Source organism: Ranitomeya variabilis, chromosome 1, assembly GCF_051348905.1.
Source record: "Ranitomeya variabilis isolate aRanVar5 chromosome 1, aRanVar5.hap1, whole genome shotgun sequence".
In the NCBI taxonomy this organism is placed as follows: Eukaryota; Metazoa; Chordata; class Amphibia; order Anura; family Dendrobatidae; genus Ranitomeya; species Ranitomeya variabilis.
Window position 1 is genome coordinate 684208415 of NC_135232.1, and position 15142 is coordinate 684223556.

Below are 15142 nucleotides of genomic sequence, written 5' to 3' on the forward strand. Positions count from 1 at the left end.
ACGGAACTCCGCCCCCACCTCCCTGCATATCACAATGGGGCAGCGGATGCGTTGAAAAACAGCATCCGCTGCCCCCGTTATGCGGTGCATTCACTGCTAGCGTCGGTGCGTCGCAACGACGCAATTCATCGTGCGACGTCTGACGCTAGTGTGAAAGTAGCCTTAGTAGTAAGTCCAGAAATTTCCAGAACTTAACTTTTTCAAAAATCTTTTTAAAGTAGTATTTTATTGGGGTGCGGAGAAAATTTGATGCATCGCAGGTTTACAAAGGGTTAAGCTCCGCTTGTCTTATGGGGCCGATGTAATTCCTTATTGGGCTACCCTTTTCCCAGCAGTTACACCAGCTACTTTGCATTGAGCGACCCTATGCTTTTTTTGGTGGGGGGTGGGGTGTGGGGGGTCTTTGGGTCCTTGATACTGGTATGACTCCATCTTCACGGAATTCATCACAGCCACCCAAATGATAGTATGTGAACGGGTGCAGTGCTCCACTTTTTGCAGAAGGGGAGAAAGGTTCTCACAGCCCCAGTGTTAGATGTTACATAGGCATAATCTCTTTGAAGAGTAAACTTCTGACCATTTTTTTGTTTATGCTATTTAATTGCATGCAGATCAGTGCAGATCCGGATCCTAAGGACCTCCCTGATCACTCATAAGACCACTGAGAAGAAGACCGCTCGAAAGATAAGAGCCTGCCAGCCACAGAAGATCTCAGCCATCAGCCAGCTATCAGCCATGTCTTCTTCTGGGAGCCCTCCTCCGCGTCGTCAGCGCACTGAGGTAAATATAATTTTATTGTTTGCCCTGTCTGTCTGTCTATCCATCTATTTTATTAATTTATGTATTTATCAATCTATCATTTTTATATATCAGGAAGCTGCTTCCAGGTGCTTCCAGAAGAAGACCGAAGGGGTGGAGAGATACCTGGAGTGGGCTCGCAATTGGTAAGTTTCTTGCATGCATCGCAGAACCACAACCTCACACTACACACAACACATAAAAAAAAGATCATTAAAGACATCACACTGCTCACAACACATATAAACAGATCATTATAGACATCACACAACATACAACACATACAAATTGATTATTATAGACATCACACTGCACACAACACATAAGTCTACATACAAGCACATCATTTTTAATGTATTTTTTTCTTACAGTCTTCTGATTCTGGTGCTCGATCCAGAGGTCCTCAAAGCAGCTCCCAGGGTCGTCAGCGTGAGAGTTAGGGCGGTCGTCATTGGGTAAGCACCTTTCAAAAAAAAATTAAAAAAAATAAAAAAAATATATATATATTTTTTTAAACTTTATGTTGTTTTCAGTCTAAAATGTCTTTGTTTTTTGTCTTTTTTAACAGGCTTTACAGCGTGCTCCTGACTTGAACGGTGAGGAGGTCAGGACAAGGGCTCATACCCATATGTGAGAAAAAAAAGGTCCGATTTCTGGACCGAAAAAACGGAGGTAAAACATGTGATTGTCATGTGATGTCAATACGATTTTTTTTTTTTTAACCCCTTAGGGCTGTCCCACACGTCCAGATAATTCCGGTACTGGAAAAAATCAGTACCGGAGTTATCCGTGTCCGTGTGCCCGTGAGCTCACGTAGGCCATACGTGCGGCACACGTGTGCCGCCCGTGTGCCGAGTGGGTACCACACGGAGCGTGTGGTACCCATGCGTGTGGTACACTGCATCGTGCTGAAGCCGCGATTCATATCTTCTGTGCAGCAGCGTTTGCTGCATAGAAGATATGAATAATAGTGTTTAAAAGAAAGATCTATGTGTCCGCCGCCCCCCCACCCCCTGTGCGCCCCCCCGCTGTTCTGAAAATACTCACCCGCTTCCCTCATTGGCTGTCGATGCTTCCTGGTCTGACCGCGCCTTCTACTGTATGCGGTCACGTGGGGCCGCTCATTTACAGTCACCTATTCATGACTCTAATCGGCGGCCCCACGTGACCGCATACAGTAGAAGGGGCGGCCAGCACAGAACACTGCGAGGGGAGGCGGGTGAGTATTTTCAGAACAGCGGGGGGGGGGGGGGGGGGCGCACAGGGGGTGGGAGGGTGGTGGACAGATAGATCTTTATTTTAAACACTATTATTCATATCTTCTATGCAGCAAACGCTGCTGCACAGAAGATATGAATCGCGGCTTCAGCACCATGTGGGGGGGACAGCGCTTACTGTAGCGCTGTCTCCTGCACGCCACACGGACTGCACACGGAGAAGGTCCGTGTGTGGTCCGTGTTTTATACGGACCCATTGACTTTAATGGGTCCGTGTAATACGTGCGCTCCCACGAACACTGACATGTCTCCGTGTTTGGCACACGGAGACATGGTCCGCAAAAAATCAATGACATCTGCACAGATGCATTGATTTTTATGGGTCTACGTGTGTCAGTGTCTCCGGTACGTGAGGAAACTGTCACCTCACATACCGGAGCCACTGACGTGTGAAACCGGCCTTAGTGACAGAGCCAATTTGGTACTTAACCCCTTCACCCCGAAGCCTGTTTTCACCTAAGTGACAGGGCCAATTTTTACAATTCTGACCACTGTCACTTTATGAGGTCATAACTCTGAAACGCTTCAACGGATCCTGGTGATTCTGAGACTGTTTTCTCGTGACATATTGTACTTCATGATAGTGGTAAAACTTCTTCGATATGACTTGCATTTATTTGTGAAAAAACCCAAAATTTGTCAAAAATTATGAAAATTTAGCAATTTTCAAACTTTTAGTTTTTATGCCCTTAAATTAGAGAGTTATATCACATAATATAGTTAATAAACAACATTTCCCACATGTCTGCTTTACATCAGCACAATTTTGGAAACATATTTTTTTTTTGTTAGGGAGTTATAAGGGTTAAACGTTGACCAGCAATTTCTCATTTTTGCAACAAAATTTGCAAAACCATTTTTTTTACGGACCACCTCACACTTGAAGTGACTTTGAGGGGTCTATATGACAGAAAATGCCCAAAATTGACACCATTCTAAAAACTGCACCCCTGAAGGTACTCAAAATCACATTCAAAAAGTTTATTAACCCCTCAGGTGCTTCACAGGAATTTTTGGAATGTTTAAAAAAAATTGAACATTTAACTTTTTTTTCACAAAATTTTTACTTCAGATCCAATTTGTTTTATTTTACCAAGGGTAACAGGAGAAATTGGACCACAAAAGTTGTTGTACAATTTGTCCTGAGTACGCTGATACCCCACATGTTGGGGTAAACCATTGATTGGGCACATGGCAGAGCTCGGAAGGGAAGGAGCGCCATTTGACTTTTCAATGCAAGATTTGCTGGAATTGAGATCGGAACCCATGGCTTGATTGGAGAGCCCCTGACGTGCCTAAACAGTGGAAGCCCCCACAAGTGACACCATTTTGGAAAGTAGACCCTCTAAGGAACTAATCTAGATGTGTGGTGAGCACTTTGAACCTCCAAGTGCTTCACAGAAGTTTATAATATAGAGCCTTAAAAAAAAAATTCATATTAATTTTCACAAAAAATGATCTTTTTGACCCAAATTTTTTATTTTCCCAAGGGTAACAGGATAAATTGGACCCCAAAAGTTGTTGTGCAATTTGTCCTGAGTACGCTGATACTTCATATATGGGGATAAACCACTGTTTGAGCACATGGCAGAGCTCAGAAGGGAAGGAGCGCCGTTTGACTTTTCAATGCAAAATTGGCTGGAATTGACATCGGAACCCATGTCGCCTTTGGAGAGCCCCTGACATGTCTAAACAGTGGAAACCCCCTACAATGGACCCTATTTTGGAAAGAAGACCCCCTAAGGAACTTATCTAGATGTGTGGTGAGCACTTTTAACCCCCAATTGTTTCACTAAAGTTTAGAATGTAGTGCTGTGAAAATTAAAAAAAAAATTTTTCTTTCCACAAAATGATGTTTCAGCCCGCAATTTTTTTTTCCCCAAGGGTAACAGGAGAAATTGGACCACAAAAGTTATTGTCCAATTTGTCCTGAGTACGCTGATATCCCATACATGGGGGGGAATCACTGTTTGGGCGCACGGCAGAGCTCGGAAGGGAAGGAGTGCCGTTTGAAATGCAGACTTAGATGGATTGGTCTGCAGGTGTCATGTTGCATTTGCAGAGCCCTTGATGTACCTAAACAGTAGAAACCCCCCACAAGTGACCCCATATTGGAAACTAGACCCCCCAAGGAACTTATCTAGATGTGTTGTGAGAACTTTGAACCAACAAGTGTTTCACTACAGTTTATAACGCAGAGCCGTGAAAATAAAAAATATTTTTTTTTCCACGAAAATGATATTTTAGCCCCCACGTTTTTATTTTCCCAAGGGTATCAGGAGAAATTGGACCACAAAAGTTGTTGTCCAATTTGTCCTGAGTACGCTGATACCCCATATATGGGGGGGAACCACCGTTTGGGCACACGGCAGAGCTCGGAAGGGAAAGAGCGCCGTTTGAAATGCAGACTTAGATGGATTGGTCTGCAGGCGTCATGTTGCATTTGCAGAGCCCCTGATGTACCTAAACAGTAGAAACCCCCCACAAGTGACCCCATATTGGAAACTAGACCCCCCGAGGAACTTATCTAGATGTGTTGTGAGAACTTTGAACCAACAAGTGTTTCACTACAGTTTATAACGCAGAGCCGTGAAAATAAAAAATATTTTTTTTTCCACGAAAATGATATTTTAGCCCCCACGTTTTTATTTTCCCAAGGGTATCAGGAGAAATTGGACCACAAAAGTTGTTGTCCAATTTGTCCTGAGTACGCTGATACCCCATATATGGGGGGGAACCACCGTTTGGGCACACGGCAGAGCTCGGAAGGGAAAGAGCGCCGTTTGAAATGCAGACTTAGATGGATTGGTCTGCAGGCGTCATGTTGCATTTGCAGAGCCCCTGATGTACCTAAACAGTAGAAACCCCCCACAAGTGACCCCATATTGGAAACTAGACCCCCCTAGGAACTTATCTAGATGTGTTGTGAGAACTTTGAACCAACAAGTGTTTCACTACAGTTTATAACGCAGAGCCGCGAAAATAAAAAATATTTTTTTTTCCACGAAAATGATATTTTAGCCCCCACGTTTTTATTTTCCCAAGGGTAACAGGACAAATTGGACCCCAAAAGTTGTTGTCCAACTTTTCCTGAGAACGCTGATACCCCATATGTTGGGGGGGACCACTGTTTGGGCGCACAGGAGAACTCGGAAGGGAAGGAGCATTGTTTTAGTTTTTCAAAGCAGAATTGGCTGGAATTGAGATCGGACGCCATGTCGCGTTTGGAGAGCCCCTGATGTGCCTAAACAGTGGAAACCCCCAATTCTAACTGAAATCCTAACCCCAACCTTAACCCCAGCCCCAGCCCTAACCCTAGCCCTAACCCCAACCCTAACCCTAACCCTAACCCTAACCCTAGCCCTAACTCTAGCCCTAACCGTAACCGTAAAATTTTATTATTTTTCCCTAACTAAGGGGGTGATGAAGGGGGGTTTTATTTACTTTTATAGCGTTTTTTTGACGGATTTTTATGGTTGGCAGCCATCACACACTAAATGACGCTTTTTATTACAAAAAATAGTTTTTGCATCACCACATTTTAAGAGCTATAATTTATCCATATTTTGGTCCACAGAGTCATGTGAGATCTTGTTTTTTGCGGGACGAGTTGAAGTTTTTATTGGTACCATTTTCGGGCACATGACATTTTTTGATCGCTTTTTATTCTGATTTTTGGGAGGCGGAATGAACAAAAACCAGCAATTCCTGAAATTCTTTTAGGGGGGGCGTTTATACTGTTCCACGTGTGGTAAAATTGATAAAGCAGCTTTATTCTTCAGGTCAGTACGATTACATTGATACCTCATTTATGTAATTTTTTTATGTTTTGGCGCTTTTACACAATAAAAACTATTTTATATAAAAAAAATAATTGTTTTTGCATCGCTTTATTCTGAGAGCTATAACTTTTTTATTTTTCTGTTGATGATGCTGTATGGTGGCTTTTTTTTTGTGGGACAGGATGACGTTTTTAACGGTACCATGGTTATTTATATCCGTCTTTTTGATCGCGTGTTATTCCACTTTTTGTTCGCCTGTATGATAATAAAGCGTTGTTTTTTGCCTTGGTTTTTTTTTTTTTTGCGGTGTTCACTGAAGGGGTTAACTAGTGGGATAGTTTTATAGAGCGGGTCGTTACGGACGCGGCGATACCAAATATGTGTACTTTTATTGTTTTTTTTTAAATTTACATAAATAAATGGATTTATTGGGAAATGTTTTTTTTTTCTTTATTTGGGGATTTTTTTATTTTATTTTTATACATTGTATTTTTTTTTTTTTACTTTTTACCATTGTCCCAGGGTGGGACATCACTGTTTTAGATCAGATCGTTGATCTGACAGTGTGCATAGCACTCTGTCAGATCAACGATCTGACAGGCACGTTCCACAGGCTTGCCGGCGCCTGCTATTAGGAACTCTCAGCAGGTGCCGGCAAGTCAGGTGATTTCATGACCCGGAAGGAGTCCCGCGGCCATCTTGGATCCGGAGACTCCTTCCAGGTCACCGGAGCAGCGCGATCTCATCGCGTTGCTCCGGTGGGAGAGCGCAGGGAGCCCCCGTCCCTGCGCGATCCACCTCTATGCCGCTGTCACTATTGACAGCGGCATCAGAGGGGTTAAATGCCCGCGATCGGCGATAGCGCCGATCGTGGGCATTGCTGCGGGGTGTCAGCTGTCATATACAGCTGACACCCGCACCCGATCACCGCGGCGCTCAGCGCGAGACCGCGGTGATCGAGCTGCCGTACTAGTACAGCGGCTGGCACAAATGCAGTGCCGGCAGGGCCGTACTAGTACGGCGGCTGGCGCGAAGGGGTTAATGACCGAGCCAATTTTTACAATTCTGACCACTGTCACTTTATGAGGTTATAACTCTGGAACGCTTCAACGGATCCTGCTGATTCTGAGATTGTTTTTTCGTATTGTACTTCATGTTAGTGGTAACATTTCTTCGATATTACTTCCGATTATTTATGAAAAAAAATGGAAATATGGCAAAAAATTTTAACATTTTGCAATTTTCAAACTTTGTATTTTTATGCCCTTAAATCAGAGAGATATGTCACAAAAAATAGTTAATAAATAACATTTCCCACATGTCTACTTTACATCAGCACAATTTTGGAAAAAATTTTTTTGTTAGGGAGTTATAAGGCCATGTTCACACGCTGTGGTTTTTACCGCGGAACCGCCGCGATTTTGATGCTGCGGGTCCGCAGCAGTTTCCATAGCGTTTACATTAACATGTAAACCCTATGGAAACCGCAAACCGCAGTGCACATGCTGCGGGAAAAAACGCGCAGAAACGCAGCGGTTTACAACCCGCAGCATGTCACTTCTTTGTGCAGAATCGCTGCGATTCTGCACCCATAGGAATGCATTGATCCGCTTACTTCCCGCATGGGGCTGTGCCCACGTTGCGGGAAGTAAGCGGATAATGTGCGGGTGGTACCCGGGGTGGAGGAGAGGAGACTCTCCTCCAGGCCCTGGGAACCATAAAATAGTGTAAAAAAAAGAATTAAAATAAAAAATGATGCTATACTCACCTCTCAGCGCTGCCCGCGGCGTCCGGTCTCAGTTGCTGTGCCGAACAGGACCTGTGGTGACGTCGCGGTCACATGACCGTGATGACGCCGCGGTCACATGACCGTGACGTCACGAAGGTCCTTGTCGGCACAGCCGCTTGCAGCGCCGGGGAGATCGCGACGTCAGAGGGTGAGTATAGCCAATTTTTATTATTTTTTACATTACTATTGATGCTGCATATTGCTGCATATGCAGCATCAATAGTACAGCAGTAATCCCGCAGCGGAAACCGCGGAACAAACCGCGATAAATCTGCAGGGATAACCACAGCGGTTTTGCCCTGCAGATTTTCAATTCCGCTGCGGGATTAACCCGCAGAGGAACCCGCAGCGTGTGAACATGGCCTAAGGGTTAAAAGTTGACCAGCAATTTCTCATTTTTACAACACCATTTTTTTTTAGGGACCACATCACATTTTAAGTTATTTTGAGGGGTCAATATGATAGAAAATAACCAAGTGTGACAGCATTCTAAAAACTGCACCCCTCAAGGTGCTCAAAACCACATTCAAGAAGTTTATTAACCCTTTACGTGCTTCACAAGAACTGAAACAATGTGGAAGGCAAAAATGAACATTTAACTTTTTTTTGCAAACATTTTACTTCAGAACCATTTTTTTTTATTTTCACAAGTGTAAAAACAGAAATGTAACCATAAATTTTGTTGTGCAATTTCTCCTGAATACGCCGATACCCCATATGTGGGGGTAAACCACTGTTTGGGCGCACCGCAGAGCTTGGAAGAGAAGGAGCGCCTTTTGACTTTTTCAATGCAGAATTGGCTGGAATTGAGATCGGATGCCATGTCACGTTTAGAGAGCCCCTGATGTGCCTAAACAGTGGAAACCCCCCACAAGTGACCCCATTTTGGAAACTAGACCCCTTAAGGAACTTATGTAGATGTGTGATGAGCACTTTAAGCCCCCAAGTGCTTCACAGAAGTTTATAAAGTAGAGCCGTGAAAATAAAAAATCGCATTTGTTTACACAAAAATGATCTTTTCGCCCACAAATTCTTATTTTCACAAGGGTAACAGGAGAAATTAGACCACAAAAGTTGTTGTGCAATTTCTCCTGAGTATGTTGATACCCCATATGTGGGGGTAAACCACTGTTTGGGCGCACCGCAGAGCTTGGAAGAGAAGGAGTGCCGTTTTACTTTTTCAATGTAGAATTGGCTGGAATTGAGATTGGACACCATGTTGCATTTGGAGAGCCCCTGATGTGCCTAAACAGTAGAAGCCCCCCACAAGTGACCCCATTTTGTAAACTAGACCCCTTAAGGAACTTAACTAGATGTGTGGTGAGCACTTTAAACCCCCAGGTGCTTCTCAGAAGTTTATAACGTAGAGCCGTGAAAATAAAAAATCGCATTTTTTCTACAAAAATGATCTTTTTGCCCCAAAATTTTTATTTTCACAAGGGTAACAGGAGAAATTAGACCAGAAAAGTTGTTGTGCAATTTCTCCTGAGTACATTGATACCCCATATGTGGGGGTAAACCACTGTTCGGGCGCACTGCAGAGCTTGGAAGAGAAGGAGTGCCGTTTTACTTTTTCGATGTAGAATTGGCTGGAATTGAGATCGGACACCATGTCGCGTTTGGAGAGCCCCTGATGTGCCTAAACAGTAGAAACCCCCCAAAAATGACCCCATTTTGGAAACTGGACCACTTAAGGAACTTATCTAGATGTGTGGTGAGCACTTTAAACCCCCAAGTGCTTCACAGAAATTTATAAAGTAGAGCCGTGAAAATAAAAAATCCTTTTTTTTTCCTCAAAAATGATTTTTTAGCCTGCAATTTTTTATTTTCTCAAGGGTAACAGGAGAATTTGGACCCCAAAATTTATTGTGCAATTTATGCTGAGTAGGTTGATACCCCATATGTTGGGGTAAACCACTGTTTGGGCGCATGGCAGAGCTCGGACGGGAAGGAGCGCCGTTTTGGAATGCAGACTTTGATAGAATGGTCTGCGGGCGTTATGTTGCGTTTGCAGAGCCCTTGATGTACCTAAACAGTAGAAACCCCCCACAAGTGACCCCATTTTGGAAACTAGACCCCCCAAGGAACTTATCTAGATGTGTGGTGAGAACTTTGAATGCCCAACTGCTTCACAGAAGTTTATAATGCAGAGTCGTGAAAATAAAAAATATTTTTTTTTTCCACAAAAAAGATTTTTGAGCCCCCAAGTTTTTATTTTCACAAGGGTACAAGAGAAATTAGACCCCAAGAGTTGTTGTCCAATTTGTCCTGAGTACACTGATACCCCATGTGTGGGGGGGGACCACTGTTTGGGTGCACGGCAGAGCTCGGAAGGGAAGGAGCGCCGTTTTGGAATGCAGACTTTGATAGAATGGTCTGCGGGCGTTATGTTGCGTTTGCTGAGCCCCCGATGTACCTAAACAGTAGAAACCCCCCACAAGTGACCCCATTTTGGAAACTAGACCCCCCAAGGAACTTATCTAGATGTGTGGTGAGAACTTTGAATGCCCAAGTGCTTCACAGAAGTTTATAATGCAGAGTCGTGAAAATAAAAATACAAATTTTTTTCCACAAAAAAGATTTTTGAGCCCCCAAATTTTTATTTTGACAAGGGTAACAAGAGAAATTGGACCCCAAAAGTTGTTGTCCAATTTGTGCTGAGTACACTGATACCCCATGTGTGGTGGGGACCACTGTTTGAGCGCATGGCAGAGCTCGGAAGGGAAGGAACCCCATTTTGGAATGCAGACTTTGATAGAATGGTCGGCGTGCATTATGTTGCGTTTGCAAAGACCCTGATGTATCTAAACAGTAGAAACCCCCCACAAGTGACCCCATTTTGGAAACTAGATCCCCCAAGGAACTTATCCAGATGTGTGGTGAGAACTTTTAATGCCCAAGTGCTTCACAGACGTTTATAATGCAGAGTTGTGAAAATAAAAAATATTTTTTTTTCCACAAAAAAGATTTTTTAGCCCCCGAGTTTTTATTTTCACAAGGGTAACAGGAGAAATTGTTGTCCAATTTATCCCGAGTATGCTGATGCCCTATATGTGGGGGTAAACCACTGTTTGGATGCACGGCAGAGCTCAGAAGGGAGGGAGCACCATTTGACTTTTTGAGCGCAAAATTGGCTGTGGCATTTAGAGACTCCCTGATGTACCTAAACAGTGGAAACCCCCCAAATCTAACTCCAACCCTAACCCCAACACACCCCTAAGGCTTCTTTCACACTTCAGTTTTTTGGCGTCAGTCAGCTCCGACATAGTGACGGATCGACGGATCCGTCACAATTGTTGAGAAAACGGTTCTAACGGATCCGTTTTTTTGACGGATCCGTTACTTGGGGGTTGTCTGGGAAAAGTATCTACTTTTTGGAGCATGTGCAATTGAAAAAGCGGATTGGGGCGACGGATCCGCCGAAATGACGGTAACGACGGATCCGTCGCCCATAGGCGGCCATTCTATGGAAGGCCGAACGCGACGGATCCGTCGCGAACCGCCATTTCGGCGCAGACAAAAAATGTTACAATGGCCGTCAATGTCTAGATGACGTCCGCCAAATCTCGGCGGATCCATCACATGGCGGATGGAACGGACGACCATCCGCCACAATCCGTCGCTAATGCATGTCTATGGGAAAATAGCGGAACCGCAAAAAAAAAAAATGGCGGATCCGCTATTTGACGAAAATGGCGGTTTCAGACTGATGCCAAAAGACTGAAGTGTGAAAGAGGCCTAACCCTAATGCCAACCCGATCCATAATCCTAATCACAACCCTAAGGATAATCGCAACCCCCAACAACTTCAAAACAACCATAACCCTAATCAGAACCCTAAATCCAACACCCCCCTAATCCTAATCTCAACCCTAACCTCAAACCTAACCCTAATCCCAATACACCCCTAATCCCAACCCTAACCTTAACCCTAATCCCAAACCTAACCCTAATCCCAAACGTAACCCTAATGCCAACCCTAATCCAAACCCTAATCCCAACCCTAACCCTAACTTTAGCCACAACCCTAGTCCTAACTTTAGCCCCAACTCTAACTCTAGCCCTAACTTTAGCCCCAACCCTAACCCTAAATTTAGCCCCAGCCCTAACCCTAAATTTAGCCCCAACCCTAACCCTAAATTTAGCTCCAACCCTAACCCTAAATTTAGCCCCAATCCTAGCCCTAACCCTTGCCCTAACCCTAACTCCAACCCTAACCCTAACCCTAACCCTAGCCCTAACCCTAACCCTAACCCTAGCCCTAACCCTAACCCTAACACTAGCCCTAACCCTAATTTTAGCCCCAACTCCTCTCTCCTGCCGGCCGGCAGATGGCAGCAGAGAGCGGGCGCATTGCGCATGCTCCCGCCATTTTCTTTCCACAGGAAGAAGCCGGCGGCCAGGAGAAGACACAGGAGGACCCAGGGACACCGGTAAGTATGATAGGGTCCCCGAATCCCCCTATTTTTCTGTCCTCTGATGTGCGATCACATCAGAGGACAGAGAATCACACATCACTTTTTTTTTTTTTTTGCGGTCGCCGGTAAACAGTTCATTACTGGCGATCGCAAAACAGGGGTCGGTAAAAACTGACCCCGATCATGTTCTTTGGGGTCTCGGCTACCCCCAGCAGCCGAGACCCCAAAGATCTCCCGGGTGCCGGCCGGCGGGCGCACTGCGCATGCGCCCGCCATTTTTAAGATGGCGGCGCCCATCGGGAGCCATGAGGAGCACCGGGGGAGACAGGTGAGTATCGGGGGGGGGGCATCGGGGCGATCGGGGACCCCATTTCTCTGTCCTCCGATGTGCGATCACATCGGAGGACAGAGAAATTAAATGGGAAATCGCGGTTTTTTTCATTTTTTGCGACCGCCGGTAAATGGTTAATTACCGGCGATCGCAACTCGGGGGTCGGTAAAAAACCCCCGAATCATGTTCTCTGGGGTCTCGGCTACCCCCGGTAACCGAGACCCCAGAGAAAATCTGACTCTGGGGGGCGCTATTCACTTTTTCCACAGCGCCGTTAATTAACGGCGCTGTGGTTTAAGTACCCTTAGCGGCCGCCGTTAAAAGGCGTATCGGCGGTCGTTAAGGGGTTAAACAACATCCGTATGCAATCCGTGTGCAATTCGATTTTAACATGAGCTTTTACATACAGCAGTTCTCTGACATTTACACATCATTTTACAACGATTATTGTTCAAAACACACATATAGATATAGATATATATTTTCATACAGCGCTAGATAGCATAAAAGCCGGTAATTCAATTGCCGGCTATTGCTATCTCCTTCCCAAACCCGACAGGATATGAGACATGGTTTACATACAGTAAGCCATTTCATATCCCTTATTTTTTTTACATATTCTGCACTAATAATGTTACAAGTGTATATATATATATATATATATATATATATATATATATATATATATCTATCTAAGGGTATGTGTCCACATTCAGGTTTGCTTCAGGCTTTGGTCAGGATTTTATGCAGGTAAAATGCACCTGAGGTCACTGGCAGGTGACCTGCGGTCAGGGCTGCCACTAGAAATTTCGGGGCCCCATACTGGCAAAATTTTCGGGCCCCCTTGAGACTCCAGGCTCCACCCCAGCCCCGCCTCCACACTCCACCCCTCAAACTGTCCACAGTCCCACCGCTCTCTCTTGGAAAAACTCCACTTCTCACCAATCACACATTGAGGGTACGTATCCACCTTCAGGATGGCCGGCGGTTGCGTCGGAGCGGCAAACCCGCTTGGCGCTAAGCCCCGCCCCCTACTGTGACGCGATGATGCCGGATGTGTTCATTGCACACATCCGGGATCATCGCACCCCACACATAGGGCCCTGTGTTATAGCTTGCGGCGGCGCAGCTGCTGCAAGGAACACGGACATGCTGCGATCTTAAAAGAAGCGCCGCATGTCCGGAGTCGCAGGGCCGCCGGGTGCATGTTACCACGCATAGTGGAGACGGGATTTCATAAAATCCCCTTCACTATGCTGGAACATCTGGACGCTGCGTGTTTGACGCTGTGGCCCCACGCAGCGTCAAACACGCAGCGTTTACTTAACGTGGACACATACCCTAACAGTTCCCATCACCAGATCACACATATAGCCGGCAGCTTTTGTTTTGGCCAAAAGATTTTGTAAGCCGCCACCATAACACGGTAGACTCTTTTGGTGAGGCCCTACTCTGCTGTAACCTATTAAATATTTGTTAAAATATGCAATACAATTTAGGTATATTTTTATTTATTTTTCAATTTTTTAAATGACCAATAATATCACATAAAAAGAACAAATACCGCTACACCATGACCAGATGACATATTACCACCACAGTGATCGAATAATATCACATAGAAGGGACAAATACCGCTACACCATGACCAGACCACATATTACCACCACATAGTTACTGAATACTACAATTCTGATCAGTAATAAAAAAAAAGCACCACACTATCACCATAAGTGCCATTATACACAGGAGATCTGTACTTAGTATGCAGTGTCTGTGTACAGATAATCCAGTGATCACTAGTGAAATTATACAAAGGACCTCTGTATATAGTATACAGTGTATAGTGTCAGTGTATAGGTAACACTGACTTACCAGTGACGTCTCTAGGTGAAGTCCTTCATCTTTCATCCAGCACAGACCGCCATCATGTCTTCCAGCCAGGACTCGTTTCTGCAGGAAATAACACAGTTATCTCGAGCTCCGCTTGTAGAACACATTACTTAATTTTTCCCAACTTCTACATTACACCGCATAAAGAAAAAGAGGTGACATAGTGTCACTCTACACAGTAACAGGACCGCCCCCTCATTTAAAACAGTGTCCTCAAAAAATAAATACATCACTGCAGTAATAATATCCCTTAATTAGTCCCTATGGTAATAATATTCCCCATCCTGGCCCCCGTGTGTCTCATTCCTGGCGTCAGCCATATGTTCTCCCATCCTGCCCTCATGAGTATCTATCCTGCCCCATATGATCTCCCCATCCTGCCCCATCTGTCTCCATCGTATCCATCCTGCCCCATGATCCTGCACAATCTGTCTCCAATTCTGCCCCCAGTGTCTCCAATCATGCCTCCTGTGTCTCCAATCCTTCCCCATCTGTCTCCAGTCATGCCCCCATGTCTTTCATCATACCCCATATCTCCATTCTGCCCCTGTGTCCAGCATCATTCATAGCCCCTGTGTCCAGCATCATTCATAGCCCCTGTGTCCAGCATCATTCATAGCCCGTGTCCAGCATCATTCATAGCCCCTGTGTCCAGCATCATTCATAGCCCCTGTGTCCAGCATCTCTGCCCCTGTGTCCAGCATCATTCATAGCCCGTGTCCAGCATCATTCATAGCCCCTGTGTCCAGCATCTCTGCCCCTGTGTCCAGCATCATTCATAGCCCCTGTGTCCAGCATCATTCATAGCCCCTGTGTCCAGTGGAGCGCCCCCACACCGCCGCAGGGCCGAGGGG

At 45.1% G+C, this 15142-nt stretch overlaps 1 long non-coding RNA gene across 1 annotated transcript; it reads left to right on the top strand.

Annotated features, from left to right (window-relative positions):
- The first annotated feature begins 687 nt into the window (after positions 1-687).
- Positions 688-1226, top strand: LOC143817202 (uncharacterized). The gene is made up of 3 exons (XR_013224090.1): positions 688-780; positions 878-944; positions 1170-1226. It is a non-coding gene; the product is annotated as an uncharacterized LOC143817202 (long non-coding RNA).
- Positions 1227-15142: the final 13916 nt, after the last annotated feature.